The 16795-nt window shown below is 35.2% G+C and overlaps 1 pseudogene; it reads left to right on the plus strand.

The window, feature by feature from the left end:
- Window positions 1-9316: 9316 nt before the first annotated feature.
- The window catches only part of LOC105983832, a 197548-nt pseudogene continuing 190069 nt past the window's right edge, over window positions 9317-16795 (plus strand).

Consider the following 16795-nt stretch of genomic DNA (forward strand, 5'->3'; position numbering starts at 1 on the left):
TCTAGAACACTTATCTCTCATTAAAACCTTTATTATACTTACCACTTATTTTATCATCTAGTACAAATTACAAAACACAATTAAAGTGATTAATGCACATGGTCATTTGCTATGTCATTTTGAGAACTGAAATGATGGTTTCAGGTTCTAGCGACTATGTTATGTTAGAAGAAGGGAGAGCTCATGTAGAGCTGAGGCAGTGTTATAAATTCACTTTGGTATCTGTCCAACATGAATGTGAAATGCATGGCAAGGGTAAAGAACTATCCCACCTTTGAGAACATTACTAGTAGAGCAAGCTTCAGTAGGACGTCCACATGGGTAAATTTTATGAGTTTATTATGGCTGAAGTATTTATTTTAATATATTTAATTATCTTGAAAGAGAGCTGTGAAAGTTTGAAAAGAGAGCTTTAATTCAACATACTGATTTATATGTGCAATATATTTTAATGTGTTACTCCTTCTCTAATTCTGCACTATCTGTTTATCCCTCTCCTATTTATCCCTTAAAGTTTTCTACTTCCATTTTCACATGTACATTGAGTATACATAGGACATTGAGTATTTTGACTATATCCACTCATTCTTCTTCTTCTTTCCATTTATATATATTATGGCTCAATTTTATTAATATTCTATCATCTTTAAGAAGTTATCTGATATTCTGAGGTCAGATAAGTGAATAAATGAAGTTATGATGAGATCCATCATTGATGAATCATGGTAATCTTTTTTTTGCCAGTCTGGGCTTGAACTCAGGGCCTGGGCACTGCTCCTAAGCTTCTTTTGCTCAAAGCTAGCACTCTACCATTTGAGTCTCTTCAGTCCGTTTATGTGGTACTGAGGAATTGAACCCAGGGTTTCATGCATCCTAGGCAAGCACTCTACCTCTAAGCCACATTCCCAGCCCAAATCATGGTAATCTTTAAGGTTAAGGATTTACAGAACCGTTTCCTCTGTATACAAAGTTTTATTTTTATCTACTCTCTTGGAAAATGGGTTGAATAATTTCTGAGACACTGACCTAGCCTATTGAATTCTAAGACCTAAAACTCATTATTCGTGGATCAAGAGACTTACATGGTGGTTTGAGGATCATAAAGTTTTTCTACTCTAAATATAGCCTGAATACAGAAGGGAGTGGATACAGGCAAAATTTCCAAGGACATACCGGCCACCATGAGTCAGGCAGGAAATGTGTTTTGGGTCTTCTTGAGTGATTTATTACTCCTTTGTGGTCTAATCACAAGAACTTTGAATATGTTAAACACTATGGCAATACAGAATTAAGTTGAGATTATAAGTGCTAACCAGTTAACTATGATGTTAAAATTACCTTGGATTATCAAGAGTAGAGCTGCTCCAAGTATTTACAAGGATAATCAAAAATAGAAGAGGAAGGCACACTACTAGAAGCAAAGAAAGTTATAGAAGCATGGTTAAACTACTATGTTAAGAATATTAATACATGTTTCTTCAAGAAAGAAGAATGAGGTCAGTAACTAAGCAAGATGGGTGAAAAATAGCATTTTGGAAGGGTGTGGAAAGGGAGTGCTTCATGTGCCCTTCAGACAGGAACTCAGCCTTGAATTTTGATTTTAATGAATGGAGACTTTTGTAAAAGTTCTGCCCACAGGACTATAAGAAAAGCTTTCTTTTTAATTAAAAAAACTACTAAATATGTCATAATTTATTACAGAATATAGAGGAATCTAATATATCATTCCAATTGGGGACCCTAGTGATATTTTATTTTTTGGGTAATAATTCTAACTTTAGAATTTTATCCACCTAGGCTTCATACTTAGAATTTGCTTTTACCCAAATTATAGATACTCTGTAGGGCCACATATGTCCCTTTGTTGGAGGGGAGAGGACTAAGTGGATTATTATGATACCCACTTCTTTTGACTTAATTGAATTTTTTCTGGGGAGTTAATTATTGGCTTCTCCTTCAGTTCTGAGTCTCTATTGCTTCATGTAAAATAATGAGACCAAATTGTGATGATTTTTAACCTCCAAGTCACTCTCCTTTGATTCCTCCTTATACATAGCATGGACTTCTTGGCTGTCCACCATTACTGCTAGTTTCTTGTTATGGCTTTTCAATGACATTAAACCTGTTTTAGGTCATACATTCATTGATGACAATCAGATGTCTACTGATTAAAATTAATTTCACTCACCTTTCCTTCAATAATTAATCCCCCTTTGACCTCTTGGATTTCACTCTGTGTGTGTGTGTGTGTGTGTGTGTGTGTGTGTGTGTATGTGTGTATGTCAGAGAATCTGAGTTGGCAAGAGCATCTCACACCTTCAGATTTCATCAACTGAGAGCCACTAATGAGCTTGTCACAGAGGCTAACTGTCCCTCTGAGTTGTGGCTGCCTACTCACTTTGGTAAATACATTGTTTGATAAACATGTTGTTGTCTTCTAGGCTCCACTAGAGAATATAGTCAGGACATGCACTGTCTGGCTTTATGAAATGCTATGTTTTCCTGGGATTTTTCACTTCCTTCTCCCTCTCCATGGTAGATTTGTCATGTATGACTTGTCACTTGCCCCATACTTTCAAATACTGCTTAACAGTGTGTTTGCACTGGAACTTGAAATTCAGAGTCCTGAGCATGCCTTTTCATAATATTAAATTCAATCTTAGTAAATTTGAATTACTGTAACAAAGTACCATTCACTAGTTCCATTTAGATGGCAGACATGTATGTCTCACATGCTGAGGCCACGGTGGTCAGGTCTTGTGGCTGTCTTCCAGCTGCACATTCTTGGTTCCTCTCTGTGTCCTTGCAGGATGGATTGATAGGTGATGGCTTCTCTGAGCTCTGTTGAGGGCACTGATGACATTCATGATGGGCCTACTGTCACTAACTAATCACTGCTAACCATCTTACAGCAAACATCGTCATTTTGGGACAAGATATTTAATACTTAAAAATGTAAGGAACTCAGTTACCCGCCCTCACACTTTCTTTTATTGTTTTATTTTTTTCTTTCTCATCTTTCTCTGTCCACCTCAGAATCCAGACCTATGAATCCTTTAGGGAACTGTCAGTCAAGAGCTGTCTGTCCCCTGCAGCGATTATGTGGCGTGGTCATTTCTTTTGCCTTGTCTCATCTAGCAATTCCACAGTGGGCTTACTGTGACTTACTGGCTTGTAAATGTCTAGGAGGATAGACAAGGGCAGGGACATATACTATCTTTTAATGCAAACGTTTTGCCAAGATCTCTCCACACTTGGTGTGAGAAGTCTAGAGATTTAGTAACTTCACCTGCAGCCTAGCTGTTCCACCTCAAATCTTAGAGTCACGTTTGGCATTAGGGCTATGCCATGTTCGTAGTTGACTGGCTTCTACTGATGCTTCAAGCTATTGTTTGAGCTCTTAAGTCAGCATTTTGGTCTTTCTCCTTCTGTCCTATGAGAACAGAAAGTGAGAGTTCATGTGTCAAATGCCAACGTTTCTCTCAGGCTTTCACATCTGTTTTCAAATCTTCCGCCATTTTTCTTCAGTGTCCTCACAGTTCCCAGTGGTGCCATTTGATTTGTTGGTTCTCATAATTAATAGTTTTCCTAATTTCATACATTCCATCCGACTTCTAACAATCCATTTTGCTATCAGGAACATTTTAACTGTTTTTCTAATATTAACATAATCTTGGTTATAGCCTTCTGCCCTCAAAAGATGACATTATTCTCACTATTGTTTGCCAGTAGTTATGTCTCAGGGTCACACCTTGGGGTTAAATTTCTAAGACAAATCTCAGCTCAATATCTTCTTGGTTTTGTTTGTTGAAAATTATTTTGATGTAGAGATTGCAAATAAATCTTGATATTCTATCTCGATATTCTAGATCTTTCCAGATAGATCTCTTAAGATGAACAATCATGGAAGATCCTTTGTATTCTGTCGTCAGATGGGCTATCCCATGGGGGGTTTTATAACTGTGAGTTAGGGGAGTTTTTTGTGTAGGAGAAAAATGGCAACAAATAGGTACATGGAACTTATAGTCAAAAGTACCAACAACTGGACTACGGCTGTTTCAAATGTGGAAGGGAAGATCTAGGATGCATTCATTGCTCGATTGTAGGAATAAAGGGCACCTGTTCTCATATTAGCGGCACACTTTTATTCTTTCTCTATATACTATGTCCCTCAGTTTATGAGAATGGTGTTTATCCTCTTTAATAATACCTTCAAAGGCTCACAACCCATTGAAGAAATTTAATTCCATCATTTAGATCCTCTGTAGTTAGACCCAGTTCACATTCTCAGCCATACCGTTCAGTACTTTTTCCATAATAAGCATTATTCACAAGCAACAGTGATTTTTAATCTAACTTTCTTCTTAACTATTCTAATTTTATATCTCCATTGCAGCCACCTTATTGGAGTAACTTTTAGCTGTTTTGTGTTTTATGACACCGAACCATTGTGTACATATGTGGTGTATTGGCAGAGTATCATATTTCCAAAGAACAAACATCTCTTATTGAATTTCTAAGGTAATCAATTTCAAAGAGTGAAGTAAATTGCTCAATATTTTTATATGAGAGTAATTTGATCATCATTAATTGGGACATCTGGAGTATTTTGGGTTTTGTAGGAAGGAAGATTTAGAGAAGGGGGAAAATGTGAGGAGTATATTAAGATAACCCAGAAACTGTAAATACAGATCTGCTTCTGTCCGTACTACTCAAGACACCAGGGCAGATTGTGTGGTATCAGAATCTAGAGGCTCAGGGAAGACTTGTCATGGAATAGGGATTAGCACCTTGCAGAGTACAAAATAATTACATTCCTGCTGGTCGATTGTTTGAGACTAGAAGGAGACTTCAGTGAGGATCAGTGCTGTAGCAACAAGCCCCTCCCTGTAAGGTGAGCTGTGAGCCTAGAGTGACTCTGAGGTCCTTCTGACCTCGTCTCTCTGTCCAGTTTCTTCCTGTGTTGTCTATTAGCAGAAATTAACCACTAACCACACAGCTGACCAGAAAGCAGGACTTCTCAAGAGTTCCAGTTTCAACCACACAAAACAGAACACAAAGGGATCGATATGAAGCAGAGAGAAATTAGCACATCATCACACTGATATTATATGAGATCCAATATTGAAGTGCACACCCATACCCTGAAATATTTATAGCAAAATTTCAATGAACATTATTAGTTTTGACAGACTATTGAATTGTGGATCTCATAAGCTGTTCTATAGACTGCCAGGATTCTCTAATAACTGTCAAAATGATTCATGTTACTTTATTGATATTTTGGTTATGATATAAAACATGATTTCATGATTCCCAAGTGGTTAATTTATTGTAAGGTTTCTCTCCCTATTAGAGTATAGATTCCTAGCCAAGAATATTGTATTCTTAGCATCAGTTGTATTCTTCACCTATATCCCACTTTAGAAAGCAGATGTTTAATAATTTGAAATCAGGGTTGCTTAATAGCTACAGAAATTAGTCAAAATTATGTATATACTTCAAACACTAAAATTCACAAATATCATATACAGATCATATACAGATTTTAAATTATTAAAAGATATTTGTATATGAAGAAATTTTTTCCATGGCAGAATACTAAATGAGATATACATTGACAGAAAATAATTCCACCAATATATCGTTCAACTCTGCATCTCAGGATGCAGAAAACCTTTAAAGTTACACATTTTACAGAAGTAAACTTTTATAAATGAGAAGTTCACCAACACTTACTGTAGTCAAATATATTTCAAAAAGTTTGTTTATATCAGTAGAAAGTATACTTGGATAAATATACAAAAATATTTTTAAGATGAACAATAAAACTATTTGTCTAATAAGACACCTACATTTTCTGTTTTTTCTTGCTTTCTAGACTGATTTATTAAATTTTTGTATAAACTTTGAAAGCTTACAGGGTCTTAGCAATTCTAACTATGTCTTTATGGCAATAGGGCAAAACAAGATTTTTAAAAAAGGTGTAGATGCATTTTCTCCTGAAAACAGCCAACATTTCAGAATGGACATGAGAACAAAGAAACTCTGAAAAACACATAAATACTAATATTTTGTAGTAGCTTTTATTCAATTCAAAACATACCTTGAAATTACTTGCATGGCATAGTCAAGATTTCCAATATGATATATTCACTTTCTTTTTTTATAGTCAAAGTGATGTATAGAGGGGTTATAGTTGCATAAATAATGTTTGCCCTATTTTAGGAGGAGGTTATAATTAGATCATCATATCTCCTGGAAAATCATCATTGATTCTATAATATTTAACTCTTATATAGGTCTCCATGTAGTATTATAGTGTCTCTATCTGATTCCTGACTAGTAAGAGTATGTATCTGTGACCCTCATCTCTCTCTCACTCTACACACACACACACACACACACACACACACACACACTGTCTCTCATCATAAATCTAAGAAGATAAACGGAAAGTAAAACAGAGGTAAGGGAAACAAAACATACATGTATGTGTCTGGAATGCAAGGTGAATGTACACAAAACGAGTTGACTTTATGGTGAATGTCAAGGCTCCAGTGGTCCCATGGGGAAGTAGGGACTGACAGAAGTGTCTTCTGTCCTAAAGACATTTGGAGTACAACCCCGCTCCTGTTGCCTTGTGACATTTGCAGTTCCAGGAAAATGCCTGTGAATCAGAACTTAGAAAATGATAAAAGAGGATCAGAGAAGGAGAAATGTTCAGACAGCTCATGAAGACAGAGAACTCTCCTGCATTACGCATGAATCAACCATCTGAAACAGCACATGGAGTTCTAGGCAGCTTGTTAAGAAGGAACGGATCGAGTCAGATCATGTGGTAGCCACAGAATGCCAGGCACTAAGAGAAAATGTTATGAGTTCCCAGGCAGAACAATAACAACAACTTGCACTTTCCAGAAATTGGAGAGCTGGTTCCCATGCAGCCAGACTGATGCGGCAAGTTAGGGAGCAGGGACTATTTTAAATAACATCTTTTTAGCTCTCCTGAAAAGTAATGAAAGCCACAGTACTTATGTCTGGGTGAGGGTCAGTATGACAGGGTCATACTGACAGAGACCCTTGATTTCCCGCTTGGGGTTGTTTGAACAAACAACAGCGGAATTACATCAAAAGCACAACACCATTTGGGCCTGTATTTCTCTCTAAGGCCCAGCTGAGGCCCTCTGATGTTACTTTTTTTGAATAATTGTTTTCATGAATTAATCTTTTTTACATGTAAGGAACATCTGAATTGTATTTTTATTTTTGTCGGTCATGGGTCTTGAACTCTGGGTCTGGGCACTGTCCCTGAGCTCTTCAGTTCAAGGCTAGTGCTCTACCACTTGAGCCACAGTGACACTTCTGATTTTCTGGTGCTTAACTGAGGGTAAGAGTCTCATGGACTCCCTGAGCTGGCTTTGAACTGTGATCCTCAGATCTCAGCCTCCTGAGTAACTAGGATTACAAGCATGAGCCACTGGTGCCTGATTTATTGCAGAAATAGAACATTTATAATCTCTTTATGTCAAAGGTTACAAGAACTTCCTAGGCCATCTTGGGTTGATAATTCTGGTCTTTGAGCCTCTGTTGATGAAATGGGATGCTTGGGGAGGTGGATAATGTGAAATTGTAAAGTTACAAATGCATTCACATCTTGTTTTCTTTTCAGAGATAGCATGAAATAATCTGAATCACTTGGGAACTTTTATAGCAAATTCAGAAACACACCACATGAACAAGAATTTTTGTGGTTATTTTTCCTCCATACATTTATAGTCATATACCTTTTCCTCTAGTAAATTTAAATGTATCTTGTTATATTTTCTGAACCCACAAATTTTATCAAAATTAGTGTGAATTGATAATATTGTACTTTAAAAAATGTTCTGTTATTAGTACAATGGTAGTTAAAATATTCCTTTCTGAAATTTGCTTTTTAGCAATGCAAAATTAATTTGTTTTGAGGTTGAAGGGAGTAATTTTTCTTTAGTTTTCTCCACTGAATTGTACATTGGCATAAATACATGATTTCGTGCTTCTCTTTCAAGAAACTGTGACTCAGTTGTTCTGGTAGCTTATATATGTTTGAATCTCAGAATCTGGAGAACAAGACACAGGCAGAGTCTTGTTACAGTTTGCTGTAGTACAGAGCTCTTATTTCTTATGAAAAAACCATGTGTTGTGCTACTATTATTCACTTCTGCCCAGCAGAAGAGTGAGATGTTATTTTTATTCAATGTAATTCCAAATAAATAGAGAAAAATCTACAACTATTGGTTATAATTTGCATTATAAACTGGTCTGATATTTTTAAACTCTAGTAAAAACAATGTAAGCCTTGACAGTCTAGATTTATGACTAAGAACTTCCATTTTTATGAGAATAGTTCATCAGTCAAATTAGCAATGGATCAAACTTGAAAGTCAAATTTTATATGAAATTTATATTAATGCCCCTAAAATAAAAGAACCTAAAGGTCTAATGCTACATTACAGGTAATAGATACTTTAGTATTACATTCAATCATACAATGAAATTCATAAAAATACAATTTTAACATATTTAAGTTTATAAATTACAAGCATAAAAACAAGCATATTTTATTACCACACACAAATAATGGTAGTCTTGAATATAATACTTCCCTTTTAAATTTTTGGGTTAGATACATTTGAAGGAGAGGGGTTCATTTTGATGTGCATCTCTCATAGTTTGGGCAAACTTACCCCCTCCAAAGTTTCCATTTTTTCTCATAACTCTATAAAACAGTCTCAATTTTGCCATTCTTTTCTGTATTTTTATAAATTATCTAAATGGTAGTTAGTAGGCATGTGAATTATAGATTTAAATCCCTAAAACAAAATTAATATTTACCTTTCACTTGGTATTGTGCTTTGTGGTGAGGGATGAATGTTCCCAGGGTCATGGTTTGGTTTTTCATCAGGAGTAACAAATGCCAGGCTGAATCAAATTCTCTTTTTCTGTATAAAACCAACTGTGTTTTAGCGGAAAATATCAGTTAACTTGAGACACATGTTCAGAACAACACCAAGAGCAGAAACGAGGAAGGAATGGACACTCCAGCTTGGAGAAGATAGTGCAATGGTCACGATGTCCCATAAAACAGAACTGACTTGCTGATTTTGCTAGAAGAAATGCCAAGGCCTTTACTAATTTATTTCTCCAATCATTTATTTTTGCTTAGTAACTATATTATTTGTTGTACAGAAGTTTTTAGCTTGCTGTAATCCTCATTTTCAATGCACCCTCTGTTTGCCAAGCCTCTGGAATTCTACTAAACAAGTTCTTGACTATGCCAATATTTGCAGTTTCTCCTACTCCTTACTGGAGTAAGTTTCAATATTAGACCTCAAGATTTCTTGTCTTAGGGTCTCATATATAAAATATACCTGTAACTCAAAAAATTAAATCTCCCAACCACAAATTCTCAAAGAAACAACTGCCCAATAAATAAGTGGGCTAAAGATTTACAGAGAAACTTCTCTGAAGAGGAAAGAAGGATGGCCAATAGACACATGAAGAAATGCTCAACCTCCCTAGCCATAAAAGAAATGCAAATCAAAACAACATTGAGATACCACCTCACCCCAGTTAGAATGGCTATAATCAAGAACTCTAATAACAACAGATGCTGGAGGAGATGTGGACATTAGGGAATCCTACTGCATTGTTGGTGGGAGTATAAACTTGTTCAACCACTTTAGAAAGTAGTATGGAGGTTCCTCAAAAGACTCCATATAGGGCTCCCCTATGACCCAGCAATACCACTTCTGGGCATTTAGCCACATGATCACAAACAAGACCATACTAAAGCTACCAGCACAACGAAACACAGGTCCCATGGTTTCCCTTATTTACAATAACTAGTATAAGTCTGAGACAAGCAGAAATGGTCAGATAAGTTGATGTTAGGCGAAATTAACCCCAAGATAAGGACTCAAATGTTTTTTTTCTTTCTTGCTATTGTTTCTAACATATTTATAATATATTTCTTTGTTGCTTTGTATGTCCCTCCCCCAAGGTATAAGCCCTGTTTTCACTGTATTTTACATAGGTATAATTTGTGGAGGGGAAGATGAACCCATTGCAACAATGAGATATACAAGTTGTTATGTTGAAAAATGAACTTTACAACTTTGGCGCGGGGAGTGGTGTATGGGAAGGGATGGGAAGGGGAAACAAAAGAGGAGGCAATAATGCTTGATAAGAAATGTACTCATTACCTTGCCCATGTAATTGTAACCCCTCTGTGCAGTATTATCACAATAAAAAATAAAAATATTTTTGTCTTACTTTGAGATTCTATAAGATGACAGAGATCCAATTTTAGTCCTCTGCATGAAGATGCTGAATGTTTTTTACTCACCATTGATACCCTTTTCAAAAATCAAACGGGGGTAGATACATGGGATTATTTCTGGGTGTTCTAGTCAGTTCTACTGTTCTTCAGGTCTGTTGGTGTGTTAAAGTGCAGTCCCTTTCACAACTAAAGAAAACATAATATAAATAAAACAAAAACAAACATCTTACAAAAATAGAAAGCAAATAGAATGGAATAGAACAGGCTATGAAGGTTGTTTTAAAATTGAATTTATTATAGCACAATCATTTCCTGATAAACAATGTCTATATGAGTTATTTCTATTTACTGGGGCTTTATTTTTATCTACTCATTGTAACAGAAATTAAACAAAATGGCAAAGAAGAGTTTACAGTTTAGGACTTGGCTTATTCATTATAGTTAAATATTTTTGAGCATGGCTCAAGCTCATACTTGGTCCCCTATTTCAAGCTGGAAGCACATGACCATTCAAATAATCACAACTTGTTGAGCTCATGAATTTTAAAATACAGGATGGATAGCTAAACTCTTGGTTGTCAGAATAAAAACACAATTATTGGCAAAGCCAGAGAACAGTCACTACTGATTAGATTTAAATTGGGAAAAGTATAAGCTCTGTTCTTACATGTAAAAACCCAATTTGACAGTCAGTGGAAGTAAAGCCTGATGTAGCAGAAAATGATGAGGTTTTCTATTGGAAGTAGTTGTTCCATGCTCAGATTTGAGTATTTTTATACAAAATCTGTAGGGAACTCTGGAGCTGAGCAGTGAGTGATGGACCCTGGAAGGTCAAACAGTCAAGGTAAGACAGAGGTATAAGTTACGACATTTACGTTAAGAGTTCTTTGGACCAAAAGCTTCAGACCTTAGAAATAAGATGAATGTTTGTGTTATGTTAAACTGCCTGGAGCCAATGATCACTATGTATATATAAACTAAAGCTCATGCTAATGTTCATAACTACAAGATAGGCAGTCTAGTTTCTGCACCTACCTGTAGTCACCTCCCCATGCTGAAATACTTGTTTGTTAATGGGAGCTTGGGGTTCAGATGTTGGTGAGTGCTGAACCCCTGGTGTTCCTCTCCCATTCTCTGTCTTTTTTTTCCCTCATTTCTTTCTTTCTTTTTTTGTTTTGGTCATGCAGCCTGAAATCTGGGCACGGGCCTGTCCTCAGCTCTTCAGCTGAAGGCTAGCGCTCTACCACTTGAGCCACAGCACCACTCCAGCTTTTTTCCTGCTTATGTGGCGATGAGGAATTGAACCCAGGGCCTCATGCATACAAGGCAAGCATTCTACACTGAGCCACCTTCCCAGCCCCTCTTTTCTCATTTCTTTGGCCCTGGTATTCCATTGTGGTGATCCTGGCTTCCATTAGCAACAACTATTAAAAATGAAGTAAGTCAGGCCCAAAGAAACATAGGTCCCATGGTTTTCCTTATTTGCAATAACTAGTATATGTCTAGGACAAGCAGAAAAGGTCAAAAGCTATGTACATATGACCAGATAAGATGATGTTAAGTGAAATGAACCCCAAGATAGGGATGCAACTTGTTTTTTTCTTTCTTGCTATTGTTTTTAATATATTTAAAATGTACTATGTGATTTTTTTTCCTCTTGTATGTTCTTCCCCCATTGTATAACCCCTGTTTTCACTGTATTTGATGTCAGTGCCTTGCATCTTGTATAAACATTTATGTTCTAATTTGGGGAAGGGAAGAAAAATAACAAAATTCTGAAATAAGGATTCAGAGTGATCCATTGCAGCAATGAGATGTACAAGACACTGTTGAAAACGAACTTTACAACTTGGGGTGGGGTGGGGAGGGAAGAGATGGTAGAGGAAAAACAAAGGAAGAGGTAACAATGCTAGATAGGAAATGTGCTCATTACCTGCTCATGTAACCATAACCCCTCTGTACAGTATTTTTACAATAAAAAACATAAAAAAGTTCATGAATTTTACAATGCAACTGTAATATCAAATTATGAGAAGCTATTGTCTCTACTGTGCATTAATCAAAATTACCTGTTGTAATCAATGTTAAATTCAGCTTTTTTCGTAGTGAGTAGGAACTGGTGTAGAAAGCTTTTCAGAACTCTCTTGTCGCTAGTTTGTGCAAATTTCCTCTAGTCTGAAACATTCTCATCTATTGTCTCCAGAAGCTGCATCTCAGCTTCTCTTTAAACCTCCTAGGGTGGCTCAAATAACTTGATTCCTAGCTGGTCCACACTTCTCTGGGACCATCGCTTCTAACTACAACCCCATGCTGGTTACACCCTTAACACCTGGTGGCTAAATCCAAGATTCTCTCCCAATGTCATCAGTGAAAGACTGTGTGAGAATGGAAGAATTCTGTCTCATTACAAGATTGACATTTCCAACATATATAGCTCATTATAAAAATGGATTGTGTTATATTATCAAGTAGAGATATCAATAATATCTTATAGAGGTTATATGTTTTTCAGTGAATTGACTGTAAAATTCTGTGTTTTTAATTATAAAATATCTATGAGTACTAATTTGCAGTTAAGTCCAAGAAAATAAATATGAATATGCAATAGTCAGATTAATTGAAGTTTTAATTAATATTTAATTGCTATTATCATTCATCAAGGTCATGCTATTGAATTTAATTCATAAATTTCTTAGTAAAATTTATGTGGCTGAACATTTGAGATACACTACAGATAAAGGTGGACAAGCATATCTGCCCTCATGAAGTTTACATTATAATAGGACAAGAAAAAATGAAAAAAATGAATATTTCAGATACGTATCTGATTGGAAATGGTTGACTTAATAAGATAAACAAATGTACTATTTTACAAGGGTGGATTGAAGTGAGAAAAAGAGCCATACCCTGTTTGTAATTTTAACACTATTTATTTTATATTCATATTCAATATGACCTTGATTTTTAAATAAGCATAGTAGACTGAGGAATCACAAGTAAAAGTTTCAAATTACTAGGTGATCTTACCTTAAAAGGTAAAATCTAAATATACATTAGTGTGTTCCAGCTAAAACTATATATCAGCTTTTAAAAGACTTGCTGTTTTTCAGTTAAACAATGTTCACTGGAAAGGAAAGTTACAGGGGAAATATTTGAATGTTCCTGCATAGGACATTCTTCACACCCAATGATGAAATGGATTTCATTGATTCCAGAGAACTTTCTAAAATTTCACCCTTTGGATGCATGACTTACACAAAGTATTTCTCAGCACCCTTCTCCTTAACTATACTTGAATTTTGGGATCCCATCTTTAAATCTTTAAGAAAGTGACTTTGGAACAAGGTTAAGAATAATAACAACTAGTTTATATTACTTTACATAGATCCTAGTGTTTTAGGACATTTGAGATTTTGCATAAATGAATTTAGATGAAGTTCAGGTTTAAACACTTCTAAGAGTAAATATCATGATAGTACATGTCTCTAAATAATCAAGGCGCCATTGAAGAGTCATTCAGTTCATGTTTACAAGATGTATCATGCAATGTTATATATTAAATCACATTTTTATAAAGAATTTCTAAGAGCTTCATACTTCTGCTTCAACAAAAACCAGTACAAACATATAAGGTCCCTGTTCTTTGCAAATTTCAAGGAGATGGAAACTTTGAAATATTGTTTCGAATTTTTAGGGGAAAAACAACTATAATCAAAATTTCTCTTTAGCCCAGAAACTTTCCAGAAAAAAATAGTTTCCTTGTTGAATGAGCATAAACTAGTATGTCATAAGTATCAATGTCAACTTGTTAAGGACATTTCAAAGAGAGAAAGAAATCTTACCCTTTCATGTAGTTGAGTAGATGCAATTCTGTAACTCATTCCGTCAAAGTCCTAAGCTAATAATAACAAACCAAGCAAGTATGGAAACTGGACAACACCATTTGTCATTCTTAGATATGTAATTGAAATATCCATCTTTTTTCAGTTTTCTCTCGTCCTATTATAATATAAACTTCATGAGGGTAGATATTCTTGTCCACCTTTATCAGTGGCATGTCTCAAGTGTTTGGCAACTTAGCAATTGTGTTGCTAGGTGTGTGTTAACAAACTGACTTTATCCAAAAGAAGAGAAGTTCTGATTGGTGACAGAAAATGGAAAATGATTTTACAATTAGCAATAGGACATTTCCTGCAATTGTCTGAAATGCAGACCTGGTAGATGGAGAGGTTTTCTTCCATAGTCATCACTTTTCAAAGAACCGGTTGCTACCAGCCTCTTAGAAAACAGTCTTGGGTCATAAAACTATCAGTATTTTCATTTACCCTGCAAAGTATTTTACTTACACACTTAGAAGAGGAAGAAGAAAATAAAGTTACAAGTTCTATGAACAAACGCTTCTAAGAAAAATACCTTGCTATTTTCCAAGAGGTAGACATATTGTTTTATTAGATAATGTATTACTTTTATAGGGCACATCTTTCATATTAGATGAATAATAATGCATATTTTTTTCATGGTTGTAGCTATCTTAATTCATGCAGCAAATCAGGAATAGCTCTTCATAACCACTAGTAACCACTAGTAGGTTTAATAGAGCATGTTTGAGTCTCTCAGTAAAATATTTAAATTGATCAGATATTCATATTTCAGTCAATAATAGGATTTTTATAGGTAATATGATTTAAATAGATAAAAATCAGCACTTAGCTACCTGTTTCCTTTGTAAATATCATATCAACATAAATATCATTCCTTTCCAATATATATATATAAATAATTAATTTGAGAAATGAATATTATAAACTTTCAAGTGACTACTATGTTAATGAAAAGCAAATTTATCAATTGCCTTTTGAAATAGGTACTATGATCTTGTTATATATATATATATATAGTTATATACACAACAAAGGACAAAATAATGTGATAATATTTAAAAATCATTACTTAACAGAGAATAAAACAAAACTATAGGTCTTAGGAATCTTTATTCCCATTTCTTACCTGGGGCAGGAGAATATATTCTTCACTCCTCTAATTTTCTAGTTTTTTAAAACATTTATCTTGTTATACTAAGATATATTTTTGTGAAAATTTAAAAACTGTACAGGAAATGGAAATGTGATTCAAGTGATATAGGATCAGCCTTGAGCAAAAAGCCAACCAAGATCATAAGGTCCTTTGTTCAAACCCCAGTACCCAGTATTCAATAGGCTGAAATCCGAGGCTTGCTGTTTTTAGTCAGCCCGGGGAGAAAATTCTATGAGTCCTTTATCCCTGATTAACCATCAAAAAGCTAGAAGTGAAGTTGTGGCTGTAGTGGTATAGTGCCAACTTTGAATGAAAAAGCCCAGGCCTGACTTCAAGCTGTAGTACTAACGCACCCACACCCATCCACACACACACACACGCGTGCGCGCGCGCACACACACACACACACACACACACACACACACACTCCTACAGATAACTTGGGTAAATTAAAAGAGAAAGTAAATTATGCAATCAAGAAAAATGAGAGCAAGTGATATTTTCTATGATATTATTACAAGTGGGTTGTTCAGGGAAAAAAAATAATTCGAAAGTAGTCAAGGGAAAACCATTGACTGATTGGAATTTGGTTTTATAGTTAGTAATATTTCCTAGAGATAAAGAGTAATAGAAATACATTTTATAGAAATCAAACTCTGTGTCTCCCAGATTAGATAAACTTGAAGTCAATTTGGTATACACACTATCCAAGATTATTTTGTTCCTGCTTTTAAAGATGTCAGGTCTCTGTTGACCTTGAGCAATACTCTTGCGTCAGCCTCCAGTGTGTTTGGGAGTATAGGTGTGGATCATACAATCTACTCAATGGGAGATTATTTTCTTTTTATTTTAAAGTTTAAGGCAGAAGTTGTTCCTCTCCCTTGGACCTTTGTATGATATATATTTCATTTCACCCTTTATATTGCTATTTTAGTAGAAGTGACATTTAGGAACCAATATTTCATGAGCTAACCAAGATGAATTTAGAATGAACATAAAATCGTTCACTTATAAAGACCACATGCATCAGTGAAGTAGCAGGATCACATGCAAGGAACTGAGATCCTTGTTATAAACCAAGTCTCCAAAAGTTCAAGAAATCTGTGTGATGATACTCAAATTCATTACTTAAAATTTTCCATATATCCTTTCTGATTTAATTACAACTTAGTAAAAACCTATTAAATGTTTTCACTGTATTTGATTCCAGTGTCCTGCATCTTGTATATATATTTTTCTAATTTGAGGAGAGGAAGGGAAATAACAAAATGCTGAAACAAGGTTACAGGTTGAAAACAAACTTTACAACTTTAGGGGAGAGAAGGGAGGAGTTGGGGAGGTGGGGAGGTGGGGAGGGAAGGGATGGTAGGGGAAAAACAAAGGAGGAGGTAACAATGCTCAATAGGAAATATACTCATTACCTTGCTTATATAACTG

Source organism: Dipodomys ordii, unplaced genomic scaffold (assembly GCF_000151885.1).
Source record: "Dipodomys ordii isolate 6190 unplaced genomic scaffold, Dord_2.0 Scaffold21, whole genome shotgun sequence".
In the NCBI taxonomy this organism is placed as follows: domain Eukaryota; kingdom Metazoa; phylum Chordata; class Mammalia; order Rodentia; family Heteromyidae; genus Dipodomys; species Dipodomys ordii.